General features: G+C 33.0%; 1 protein-coding gene across 3 annotated transcripts in view; it reads right to left on the reverse strand.

Moving 5' to 3' along the window:
• LOC143199578 (uncharacterized) overlaps positions 1–13,268 on the reverse strand; it is a 189,767-nt gene extending 176,499 nt beyond the window's left edge. Inside the window, exon 1 of one of the 3 annotated variants that reach the window (XM_076409498.1) lies at positions 12,951–13,268. The gene's annotated coding sequence lies outside the window, so the exon portion shown is untranslated. The remainder of the gene's footprint in view (positions 1–12,950) is intronic. The other 2 variants (XM_076409501.1, XM_076409500.1) reach the window with 2 other exon arrangements.
• Positions 13,269–14,318: the final 1,050 nt, after the last annotated feature.

The following is a 14,318-nucleotide window of genomic DNA, read 5'->3' on the forward strand; positions in this document are numbered from 1 at the left end:
TGAGGGAGGCTCAGTTGTGATTTGTAGGGTAATATCGTAGTATTCAGCTAGTCCACTTATTCGCATCACTGGCTGGAGCGATAAAATTCCTACCATGATTAGCATATTGTTGCCAAATTCTGCCATATTTCAAGATGATAATATGCTCATAAACACAGTTAAAAAGTTGAGCCTTGGTTCTCGTCCATCCCTTGTATATATAGTATATTGCTAACATATTTTCTGTAATTCATTGGAGTTTCTACTTCTATCCTTTCAATTTTGATAAGGACCACATGAAGTATCACATTATTATTTTCTTACTTATTGGTTCATAATGCCCATAAAATTCTATTCTTCCAATTTTAATTGTCCATTGTTGACTCCGAGTTCAGATCATTTAGTTATAAAAATTTTAGTGTGCTTAGAATGTGAAATAATTCATTAATATTGTATCAACTTGCTACATAAATATATTACATTTTATGCTTAATAAATAATTTCTAGTATATTATACAACAATTGTATACAAAAAAGAACTTTTATAATATCAAGAAGTAATAATTTACGTAATAAAGGACGTTATCTCTGCGTCGATAAATAATGGACGAAATCACAAAATTATGCACTTACATCATTCAACATTCGCTAGAAAACATAATATGGTAGCCGACAACGAAACTAATATTTGTACGTTAGGAGATCGTTGTAGACGCAAAGAAAACAAATAGAAATAGCCTCGGAAGGATTTTCTTTTTTAGCTACGTTATTTAAATATCTGCTGTTTGAAAACGATGACGTCGCCAGCTGGAATGTCTTCGGACGACATTGAATATTCTCTAACGATTAACTATCACTTTCTGGCGTTTATATGTTCGGCATACAAGTGAGCGAATCTGGGACAAACTGTCGACTAAATAACGTTCGTTTGTGTTATTTATTTTCCCTTTAAACTTCAACGTTTTATTACATATTTTGTCCATGATAATATATTTAACAGATTTTATGTCACATCTAAATAGAAAACGTAAAAATTTTAAGCTATTATAGACATAACTCAAGACACATAGTAATCAAAATCGTATTAATTCCACTTTAGCTAAGTCTATTCATGAAGTGTTTTCACAGAAGGCTCAGATATTAGTGGAAATTTACAATAAAGCATATAAAGAAGAACGAATCCTAAAATATTGACAAACTTATTGTTAACAAGTTTACACTTCTGTTTGCACAGCCATGAAGTTATACTAAAATCGGTAGTACATGTAATATGTGTATACCATACATTCACCATACGACAAATAGTAAAAATACACATACACCCCTAAGAAATAGATAAGCCAAGCATTCATTGATTTAGAATAGGAATTTAATTAAGCCATATTAGAACAAAGAGAAGTAAGTAATAAAATTGTGGAGACAAGATATGGGATAAATATAAACGTTGCTACTATCGACAATACAAAATCAATCAAGTGATGTAAAAACAGAACAAGTAAATACATTTAAATATCTGGCTATGGGAATCGAAGCCAAGAAAAGGAAATGAATTCCAGAATTGGAAAAACCATGCATGTAAGATACAATTTTTTCGTTAATATTACACTTAATAATATTTACTTAGTTTACAAATTAATACATTACAACTTGTTAAATACAAAAAAAAACACTAAACTAGATTAATTAACTAGTTCTATGTTCGTCTGCTACTTTTTCGATAGTTCTCATAGCAAGCTACCATTGAAGCACTTTTATTTGTTTATTGTTGCTAATTCTCTCTGCACCCTGATAGCTTACAGCTAACGATTTCAGCTAGACTTTGCGAATTAACAGGTCAATTGAAAAGTCCCCGACCTAACACGTTGATGGCACTAATAACAATTAAATCCATAGTTTTTTAGTTAGCCCTAACCCTCAAAAGATGCGTGTATAAATTTGACAGCTGTCGGATCATTAGTTTGTGAATTATAGAATATTATGAATTATAAGTGAAGCAACTTTTGTTATTGTGAAAAAACTGGATTAAAAGGAATTTCGCGTGTTGATAAAATATTGCTTTTTGAAGGTAAAAAATACAGTTGAAGCAAAAACTTGGCTTGGCATGAATTTCCGGACACGGACCCAGGAAAATCAACCTTCAAGGATTGGTATGCTAAGTTTAGACATGGTGAAATGAGCACCGAAGACGGTGAACGCAGTGAACGCCCAAAAGAGGTTATTACCGACGAAAACATTAAAAAATCTATCAACTGAACGTGTACATCATATCATTCACGAATATTTGGGTGTGAGAAAGCTCTGTGCAAAGTGGGTGCCGCGCGAGCTCACTTTTGACCAAAAACAACGACGAGTTAATAATTCGAAGCAGTGTTTGAAGATGATCAAGCATAATAAACCCGAGTTTTTGCGTCGATTTGTGACAATGGATGAAACATGGCTCCATCATTTCATTCCGAAGTCCAATCGACAGTCATCCGAGTGGACCGCACACGATGAACCCGCTCCAAAACATGGGAAAACACAACAGTCGGCTTGCAAGGTTATGACGTCTGTCTTTTGGGATACAATTTTCATTGACTACCTTGAAAAAGGAAGGACCATCAACAGCGCCTATTACATAGCGTTACTGAACCATTTGAAGGACGAAATCGCCGAAAAACGACCGTATTTGAAGAAAAAGAAAGTGCTGCTTCACCAAGACCATGCACCGTGCCACAAGTCAGTGAAAACGACGGCAAAAATCCATGAATTGGGCTTCGAATTGCTTCCTCATCCACCGTATTCTCCAGATCCGGCCTCCGGCGACTATCTTCTGTTCTCAGATATCAAAAGAACGCCCGCTGGGAAGAAATTTTCGTCAAATGAAGAGGTGATCGCCGAAACTGAGTACTATTTTGAAGCAAAGAACAAATCGTACTACAAAAATGGTATCAAAAAGTTGGAGGGTCACTATAATTAGTACATCACCCTTGTAGGGAATTATATTAAAAACTAATTTTTCCAAAAAAAGTGTTTTACTATGATAGGCTGGGGACTTTTCAATTGACTTGTTAATGAATCACTTTACTTTACACAACTTAATTCATTTGCACTAATTACAATTTAAGTGAACCAAGGTCTTTAATATGGGTTTTTCCATCTAGACTTCTCGACCTTGGCCTCACTAATTACCGCGAATTGTGACTTTAACGAATTTAAGTGAAAGTGTGAAGTGTGTTTAAGGTGGCACGTTCCTTTTCTTCTAGCCAATGGTCAATTATAAAGGTTTTTCCATATTCCAAATAAGCCAGAGGCCAGGTAGCGGTCACAAACGTGATCAAATACTGACCGACAATATACCAGAGAGACCAAAATGTATATAAATGCAGATATTATAAAAACGGTATTTTGGTAAATGACTATTAGAATTTTACAAATTAACAATTAACAATTTTACTCATTTATCTCTCCGATATCTTTAATACAACTGTTCCGTTGTACCTGCAGTAATATATAAGCAGAACCAGTATGGAATACATGTATGTATTTTTCAAATTTTTAATTTTTTTTTGATAATATCTTTATTAGATACTCTTAGTACAATCTTAATTACAAATTAATTTAGTACTATATTTCATTTGTACTTGGATTAATTCATAAGCAAGACGAGTGCGAGATAAATACATCAATATATATTCCTCAATTATAAAATTATAATAACTTAAGCTATAGTTTACAATAAAGGTATACACTTTATATAAGTTCCTATAGTTTGGTTCGCTTCAATCTTCTGATATCCTGCGGGTTGTCCAGTAGTCGTATTGCTTCCACGTTAGTATGATTTAGTAATCTTCTTTCGTGTTTCAAGGGGAAATCTTGGATAACGTCGCAAATCCATTTGATTTCTAGGTCATCGTGTGGTTCTTCGTTGGTCGAAGAACTTTGTTTTGACACCGTTGGACGACTAGTTGATTTGAATTTTCAGTGCAAGCCCATATTTACACCCCATAGGTCCAAATTGGCTTTATCATTATCTAATAAATCAATATATTTGATTTTAGATCATGTTGAGAGTATCTTCCAACTAACCAGTATAGTTGTTTTATTTTGGTTCTAATGCGTCTTGCTTTTTGTCTAAGATGGTGTTTCCAATTTAATCTACCATCAAGATGGACGCCGAGGTATTTAATTGATTCTGCTTGAGGAATCCGGCATCCAGTGAGTGACAGATTTGGAGCTATCAAGTAAAATTTTCCGATCTTTTCTCAATCCAACTGCAGCCGAAAGAGTTTTAAATGTTAAGAACGCCATTTCGTGCGAAATTTTCTCCTGAAAATATATGACTCCAGCAATTGACAATAGTTACGCGGTAACAATTTGCTCATCTTACAGGTTAATTTCAAATGCCAAACCCGATCGAAAGCTTGTGAGAATCCATGAATATTGCAGGGCAGTATTTCTTTTCCTCAAAGGTTTTTCAGTAACCGCAGTTGAGTAGTGATGTCGAAAACCAAACTGGAAATCTGATATTATTACATAATTTTTAACACGTTTAAATATCAGTTTCTCAAATACTTTTGATATTGCAAGTAACAACGAAATAGGCCTGTAAGATTCGACTTGTTCTACAGATTTGTCAGGTTTTTTAAGCATAATTATTTGTGCCACCATAAATCATTCCGAAACATGCTTCAGTCTTAAACAGGCATTAAATATATATGTCAACATGATGATTGCTTCTCGTGACGGTTCTTCCGATAATCCAGGTGAAATTTCGTCTATTCCAGGTGCCTTTTTAGGATTGAGGTTATCAATTTCGGTGGCAAATTTTCAAAATTAAAAATAAAATAAAACTCTTTAAGCCAAAGTTTAGAGTAACACTGATACACCGTACAAGTTCGTATGGTTTGGTTCGTTTCAATCTTATTATCGAAAATAATCGAAATATTGAATAATTTCTTAAATCCAGTTGATTTTGAGGTCATTGTACATTTTTTAATTACGTAGAGATAAGCATTGGTAATTAATAAAATAACTTTGTTTAAGAGAAAGAAGAACTGTTGTTGGATTACTAGTTGGTTTGTGCAATTCCATACTGGCAATTCAAAGACTCAAATTGGCTTTATGATTAAGTAATAAACCTATCTAGTTGAGTTAGGTCAACCTGAGGTAGATGCCGAGCTGATTTGGCTATAGGTCTATGTCATTTTGTTGTAACACAAAAGTAACATAACAAATTTAAGGCAATTAAGCTGTATTTTCCTGTATCGTAATATACAAATGAGTAGTCAGTCAGGAGTCAGTCGCAAACAATATTAAAGTACAGAAATTCTACAGAGTATTACTATATAATAAATAGGAGAATCATTTCGAAAATAATCATCATATTTTATATAAATTACCATGGTTTCTAAACGAAGAATGAATATACTTATAAGCATCAAACCGAACGTATGTGTGGGAAGCCCACTTAATAGAAAACGAAAGGATATCTTACACTGTTCACAGTTATTTTACGATTTAAACCGAAATGGTTCCTTTCGGCAAGTACATTACCCTTAATTGATAGATTTAAATTTGCATATTCCGAGGTCTCTTGGATGTTTTGATGATGCAATTGTACAATTTTAGCTCCCATCATTCAATCTGTATAAACTGTTTTTTTGGTTTGTGTACTAAAATTATTTCGGTTAATAGCTAATCGACCATAAGGTCAGAGATGTCATACATTGGACTGAGAGTGTAATTTATGGCTTCATTTAGCGATTTCTAAAGAATGATTTAGATATTTTGGATTTTTTTAGATATATTTTATTCATAACAAGTTAATTTTTCAAGCAGTTAAATAACTCAGTTAATTTATATAAAGTCAAGGATTTTATTCAGTGAATTATTGGGATTTCTTTCACATAGTTAAGGAATATATAATAATATATAACTTATAATAATTTATCGCTGACATATCCTTAAAAAATAAACTAATTAGCTAATAAGAAAACTGTTAATTAATATTTCTGTCACACCATTTTTATATTTATATCAATTTATAAATATGCGAATGTCATTATTAATATTTTGAACCTGATGAAAGATGAAAAGGCACTAATTTATTAACTTTTTCTAAATATTCTCTATGATGACCATACCATACTGAACCAATCTTCACAACATTTTTCCCCCTCTGATTCAAATAGCTCCAAAACATGGTTTTTGAATGTGTCAACGGATTATTCATAATTATTCGAAATCATTTCAAGAACAAAAAAAGTAATTTTATGTCAAATCACGGCTTTACGGAGGATGACCAATCAATCAATTCGACCTTTTGGTCGATCAAATAGATAGTTGCTTCATCCGATGTGTGAGAACCGGCATTGTCATGATGAAGAATGATTCTTCCTTATCAGGCATCTATGTACCATTCAGAATTCACCGTTGTATATTGCTGTACTGGCACGGTCGCTACATGTCTAGTTCTTCCGAAGAAACAAGGCTATCCATTGCTTCGAATATTTCTAACCTGTGTAAATGTTATACACAGCTTTTAATGATTCTTTTTCTTTTCGCCATTCCTTTGACAATTTCTCTGTACGAATTGATACGAGTGTTTATCAAATTATGCAAGATCCAACGTACACAAATCTTCAAGGATGACTGACCTTCACAGTAAGTCGTCGTATGACTAAAGTTTTTTGCGTTCATGGTTAAATTCGTTATATCAACGTTTCACAGTAGCCAAGGATGGGGTTTCACCGCATGAAAACTCTAAAAAGCCATCCTAAGTTCATGACTTGACTCAATTTAACTCAAACTCAAATCACATAACCTTCTGACAAGATTATGGTCATAAAAGTCAAACTTCCAATTGAAAACGTCAGATTTAGCCTAATAACACTTAGTATTTCCAATAATCAAAATATAAATAGCAACCCTCGTGATGTACATATAATTATGGTTCAGTTTATTGAATAATTTTTAGAAATTTATTATATAATGTACCTTATTAAAGCGTAATTACTTTCTTGTTATCCTATTAATATAATCCACACAGTATTTTTGGTGTTTTTTCTAATTTTATATTTAGTCTAAAATAAAAAAAAAACAATGAATGAAATCAATTTTAACTCCATTATATGTTTAATTTACCTTGTTTTCCTATATACATTATTATTTGATGAATAAACCATTGCTTAATAATATGTTTTAATCACCTAACATCTATCTTGTAATTAGTACCAATGTAGTAAAATTAATAAAAAATTAAAATTAATAATGATCAAAAATAAACAGAAAATATAATGAATATTTCCATCGCTATACAAGCAAGAACAAGAGTAGGTAAAATGAGATGTAATAAAAATATCATACTTATAAATTATAATTAAGCTTACAAATCCTTAATAGTGATGTTCAATTCAAGTGATGTAAGTTTCATGGCATTTTTAATTATACATGATGTAAAATCAAAGAGGTTGATCTATAATACAATTATAAAGCCAATTTGGACCTATGGGGTGCAAATATGGGGTTGCACTAAAAATTCAAATCAACTAGTCATACAACGCTGTCAAAATAAGGTTCTTCGATTGATTACCAATGCCTATCGCTATGTAACCAATGAAGAACTGCACGATGACCTGGAAATCAAATGGATTTGCGAAGTTATCCAAGATTTCGCCTTGAAACACGAAAGAAGATTACTAAATCATACTAACGTGGCAGCATTACAACTGCTGGACAGCGCGCAGGATGTCAGGAGATTGAAGCGAACAAAACCATACGAACTTATATAAAGTGTAAACATTTAGTGCAAACTATAGCTATAAGTTAATAATTAATACATAATTATAATTTTATAATTGAGGAATACATACTGATGTATTTTCTCGCACTCGTCTTGCTTGTTAATTAATCCAAGTACATAAGAAAAGTAGTAATAAATTAATTGTAACTTAGATGTTATAAAAAATATATATATTATTATTAATTTGCGACCCTTCAGGCTCTAGATCTGTTTACAATTTGCTTCTTTCCTAATATATTTTCTTTACCTCCCATAGTTTATTCTCCTCATTCAATTCCCATCTCAACTGATCTAGCCCTCTATAATTTTTAACTTTATGTGCGTTTATATCTTTATGGCAAAATAAGTTCACCATTTGCGCTTCTTGGTTATTGTCCACAAGGTAATCGGATCTCTCGTTACCTTTGATACTCATATGGAAAGAGACTTGTTGTTTATGTTTTTGATTTTTAGCACCTTATAGATGGCAAACAATTCGGTGGTCAGTATACTTGTCATTAAAGTCAGTTTAAAGTTTCTTTCGTCCGTTTTATCCGTATATGCTGATCCCACTTGATTTTCCCTTTTTGAGCCATCAGTGTAGATAAAGTGATGACCTTTGTAAATGTCGTCCTTGATTTGTTTGAAGAGGCTACGTATGCTCCACGGGTTCACATCTCTTTTTGGCAATTTCTTCATGGACGTGTTGATTGCAATGTTCTGTTATTCCGGTGGGGATATATTTGTATTGGGGGTAATAGTAGAATTGTAGGTCCAAATTCAATCGTTTTCTAATATCCCAGAATTTGTGATACGATCCTCTGTACCTGTCAGTTGCGAGCCTGGGGCTGTATTTAAAAAGTTATTTCGCTGCGACAAGTTTCTTCTTTTAAATAGGAGTGCATTAGCGTGTGAGTAGTAACTACAGTAGTAATTTAATAAAGTAAGCATTGACTTCCATAATCTAGCCTGGATAGGGTTAACGCTTTGTAGATGATCACTAGTGTAGTTCTGTGGGCGCTTCAATGGAAATTAGTCAGGGATCTAAATAGGTTTATATCTGCCAAGTACTTACTTTTTATATATTCAAATGATGCCAACTGAGATGAGAATCAAATATATTAGCCCCCGAAACTTGCTCTATGTCGTGTCTGTTATCCCATCCCATGAATAACGTTCTCATGCTCATAACGGACAATTCTTCACTCTGCAGAAATGTACCGATGTAAAAATATAAACATTGTGCCGTATTCTTTATTAATTTGAAAATATTGGACACAAAATTTGAACAGGTTAATAGTAAAGGTCGGTTAGTTAATACAACAAACAATTGATTATCAAAACAGGAAGAGCAGATTAGTCAAATGCCTACCTCGCCGAACACAATAGGAAACTATTAAACTTAAAGATTATATGCAGCCTACCACTCGCCCACTACACATCGCAAAGCATTTGATGAATATATCATTAACTTCGAATTTCAATCAGTTATCGACGATTTTGTCAATGATATTATTTTAATATCATATAGACATAAATGATTGTTACTGATAATGATGATTACCCCTTGCCTACAGAAGTTAAAACAGTCCTGGATGAAAATCTGAGCCAATTGTTATTCTTTTATTATTATTATTATTATTATTTAATTAATATATTGTTACTAGTCGTTTCAGTCTAACCTACAATTTGTCTTTATGATAACTTAAATCTAGGTATATAACTAGGAGGACCCATCGGCCCTATCTCAGTCTCTGGTGAAATAATGTTTATACATGTCACTGCTGAATTTTTTAATATATGCACCTCACTACAAAACACTACACAAGATCAGATGGTTTGATTCTTTTGAGTTTGTGTCCTGTTCTAGTGTTATACAAAAGTAGCAATATTTCAATATTAGTATGAGAACAGAGTGTTTCCTCATGCCCCCTTGCAATTCTCTTGATTTCTTGACTGACTGTGGGTATCTGAAGGTCTCGATGTAGGTAATCAGTCCTATAGTATTTGGGCGCACCCACAATACCTCTCAGGACTTTGTTCTGCAAAATTTGTATTTTATTAATGTTACTCTTTGCAGAACATCCCCATAATTGAACTCCGTATGTCCATATAGGTTTCAATATTTGCTTATATAATAGCAATTTATTATGTACTGATAATTGTGATTTTCTTCCAATTAGCCAGTATATTTTCCTATATTTCAATTCCAGTTCTTTTCTTCTTTATATGTTCCTTCCAGCGAAGTTTTGCATCGAGATTCATTCCGAGATATTTAGCGTTGTTGCTATATGGAATGATAGTGTTATTTAATGTTATTGGTTCTTGTACGGTCTGTTTATAGGTGAACTGCACATGTACAGATTTACTTTCATTAATTCTTATTTTCCAAGCTTGTGTCCAATTATTTATTGTGACTTGCCTGTTGTGATTTTCGTGAGGCTTCTTCACTATTGTCTCCGACAGCTATAATCGCAGTGTCATCAGCAAATGTAGCCATCGTGATATTTTCCATTTGTGGTATATCACAAGTGTAAAGTAGATAAAGCATTGGTCCCAGTACACTTCCTTGTGGGACACCTGCTTTAGCTTCTTTTATTGTAGAGTAAGTTTCTTGTTGCTTGACTCTAAACATTCTGGTTGTAATGTATGATTTTAATAGTTTGGTGTGTTGTTCTGCTAGCATTTTCTGTAGTTTATGAATAAGGCCTTCATGCCAAACCTTATCGAAGGCTTGTGCTACATCTAAGAATATAGCTGAGCATACTTTTTGACTTTCGTAAGGTTTTTCAATAACATCTGTTATTCTGTGGACCTGGTCAATTGTTGAGTGTTTGTTAATAAACCCAAACTGGTGTATTGGTATTAGGGTTTTTCTCGCTATGATCGGTTTTATTCTTTTCAACACGAGTTTTTCAAAAACCTTGATATTACTGGCAGCAGTTATATAGGTCTATAGGATTTTATTTCGTTTGGTGACTTCCCAGATTTTGGGATCATTATAATTTCCGCCATCTTCCAAATGTCTGGGACATGTTTTAATCTAAATGCTGTATTGATCAAGTTGGTGAGTTTTATAATTCCCTTTCTTGATAGTTTTTGCGGTAATTCTCCTGTTATTAAATCGTAGCCTGCTGATTTCCTGGGGTTAATCAGACAGATCTTTTTTGCACATTATTGTCATATACAACACACTCTTACATTACTTCATTCAATTCATTACTCTTACACATTACTTCATTCAAATTCAATCAAAATTACTCAATTTTATTTCGCTACAGCAGTGGAACGCAAGCCTTCAGCTTCTTTTGGTGTCCAATTACTCTACAATGGCTTCATTCAACACTAGATATATGCGATTTTAAAACCATTTATTAGAAACAACCAAAATTACTCTTTCCCAACCTGATATTTATATATAAATATCTTCTTCGACACATCATGGTGTATAATAAGAAGTAAATACAAAAAGGGCAGAAAACAACAAATTGTATTTCTATTCTAAGCCTGCCGAACAAGCGAAAAGTTATATTGATGGACATATTTTTCATGTAATGTACTCTCTTATATGTTTCTCGTTATGTTTCACTAGTTTGGTTAACATTAACGACCAAAAAATTAGCGTTAACATTTTTAGACTCACACTCGCATCAGAACAAGAAAACTAGGTTCACATCAATGTTCTGTTGTTCCCGTGGGGGTATATTTGCATTGGGGATGATAGTAGAGTTGTAGGTAAAATTCAATATTTTTCGAATATCCCATAATTTGTCATATGATCCTCTGTACCTGTCAGTTGCGAGCCTAGGGCTGTATTTAAAGAAGTTATTTCGCTGCGACAAGTTTCTCCTTTTCTATCTATGTCGGTTATCAAAACAGGAAGAGCAAATTAGTCAAATGCCTACCTCACCGAACACAATAGGAAACTTGTTTTGATTCAAGGTCATTGTGATAGACCTAAGTCTCATCCATAGTGAGATAAAGTGGCATTTAAGGATACTTTTTCAACCCATGGCAAATTAAGCTTAATTTAACTATGAAACTTTGGTTATACTTTTCTAATACCTTTCGATGTTATTAATTAATATTATAAACCTAGATTACAAACATTGGAGTGAACTAATAAATATAACGTTAGTTTTGAAATATTTAATCAAAAACAAGCTAGAACAACATTATTCATTGATCAAGTTATAGTATTAGTTAATACCTTTTAAAGAATACTTATATAAATTAATAAATATAATATAAAACGCGTTGATGTAACTTCTTGATGATCTTTCTCAAAGTTAGTTGATTATTTCCTAAAAATTTGTTATATAAATAATGCTTTATGAAATAGTTGTAATTTTTTTGTCATCTTGTATATAATTACACAGTATTCATCTGTTTTTTAATTATTAAAAACAAAAGATCTACTTTAATTCAATATATGTTTTTTTAACTTACTTCTATTTAGATATTATCTAATAATATTTATCTAACCATCCAACATCTGTTTTGTAATTAGTACCATTGTAGTAATATTAATAACATTTTAATTAGACAATCGTCAATCTATAATAACAAAAGAACAACTAACCATACATAACATATGATACATAGGATATCTAATGTTTTTGTTGTTTTCCATTAAAAAGAATTAGTTTTTTTCTGAGATCTGTAACTTTACTTAATTTATTTAATCTAAAATGTAAAAAATAATTAAAATAGTATAACTATTATTCGAATAAATTAATGAAAGTTTATTCTGATAACTTAATTGTTATTTGACATTAAAGTGTCCTAAAAACTGTGTCAACCTACAAGGCATTAACTGTAGCAACGCGAAAATGTTATTGTTTAAAACTAGATCTGAGAAACAGAATTAAAATTATATTATTACAGTTATATAACAGTTTGGTATAGTAAACATGACGTTTACTTGATTTATAGTTTAAATTGTTGAAAACTAATGAGATTTCCATCGCCGATTTTAGCTGTTGCCTAACGGAAAATCATCCTACAAGTTATGAGGTGGCTATTAAATTGTCCGACTGCTATTATAGAAAATATCTAGCGATTTGATCACGCAAACATCTGTCGTAGGTCATTTAACCCTATGAACTAAGAATAGCATCGTATGTTGTTAACGTTTTTGATGTGTTTATTAAGTAACTTCATTGCTGGGCTTATTTTGTGCACTTCTTTGCGACAATAATCACCTCACCTCTTTGTAAACAATCCTCATCCACGAGAAAACGTCCCATCATATAGCTATCCCGCCGGATGCACGGAGCGAGCAACGAGCGGCAGTAGCAACACACTCACAGATCCGCAGTCGCGTTTGCGGTCGCGTCTCGCAAGACAAACGAACGACGAAAACAATAGCGCATCGCTCGGTCGCACCGGACCGCTGGAGACACAGCACTGTTGAGCTAGCTGCTGCGACGGCGAAACGACTGAACGAGACGGTGGCCTTCTTCGCGAGCACGGCCTACCTAGCGTACGTAGGTATGGTACGGGTTTAGTTGCGGGACGTCGAATATATGAAAGTTTGCGGTTACGAGATGATCATAGGCGGCGAAAGGCGACTCGACTTACGGGAGAATGACAAGATCGACAGAGATATCATAGCACCCGATCGTGCGAAATATTCCGCGCCGAATAATTACGCGGATTGTAATTAGATCGAAGAAGAAGGTGGCGTCAGCAGAGGTGACACACTTTACGCAAAAATAACTTCATTAATGAGTTAATTAGCAATTAGTGTTAAATTCTAACGCAAAATTGAAAGTTCATCGGTAACAGTTCCAGATCCATTAGGCTTGGGATTATTAACAAACATTCGACAATTGACCAGGTGCTTAGAATAACAGGTGTAATTAAAAAGGCCTATGGAGGTAAAAAGTCATATTGAGCTACCATATATTCTTGGATGTAGTACAAGCCTTCAATAGGGTATGACATGACGGCCTTTTTCATAAGTTACAGAAAATGTTACACATATGAAAAATCACGTTGATTACATTTGCTGATGATACTGCAATTTTTTCTTTCGGAGACAATAGCGAAGAAGCCACACGAAAATTACAACAAGCAAGTGAAAATATAAACAATAGGACCCAAACTTGGAAAATAAAAATTGACGAAAATAAATCTATGCATGTGTACAAGCACCAATAACAATAAATAATACTATATTTCCATGTGGCAACAACGCTAACTATCTCGGAATGAATCTTGATGTAAATCTTGACTGGAATGAACATATGAAAACGAAAAGGAAAGAACTGGAGTTAAAATATAGGAAAATGTATTTTTTAATTGGAATAAAATCACAATTATCAGTACACAATAAATTGATATTATATAAACAAGTACTGAAACCTATACGAGGGTCACTATTTATTTTTCGGGAATAGGAAAAAAAAACAAATAGTTAAGCTGCGAATATATTTTATTGGTTTTTCAAAGTACTCGCCACGATGATACACTTTTGCATACGCTTAAACCAATTTTCAAAGCATTTATTCCATTCCGAACGAGGTATCTTCCAAATATGATTTTTGAACGCTTCAATAGCTTCTTTGGGCGA

The sequence above is a fragment of the Rhynchophorus ferrugineus genome, unplaced genomic scaffold (assembly GCF_030347505.1).
Source record: "Rhynchophorus ferrugineus isolate W39M unplaced genomic scaffold, kcgeb_rfMv2 rfM7, whole genome shotgun sequence".
Classification (NCBI taxonomy): Eukaryota; Metazoa; Arthropoda; class Insecta; order Coleoptera; family Curculionidae; genus Rhynchophorus; species Rhynchophorus ferrugineus.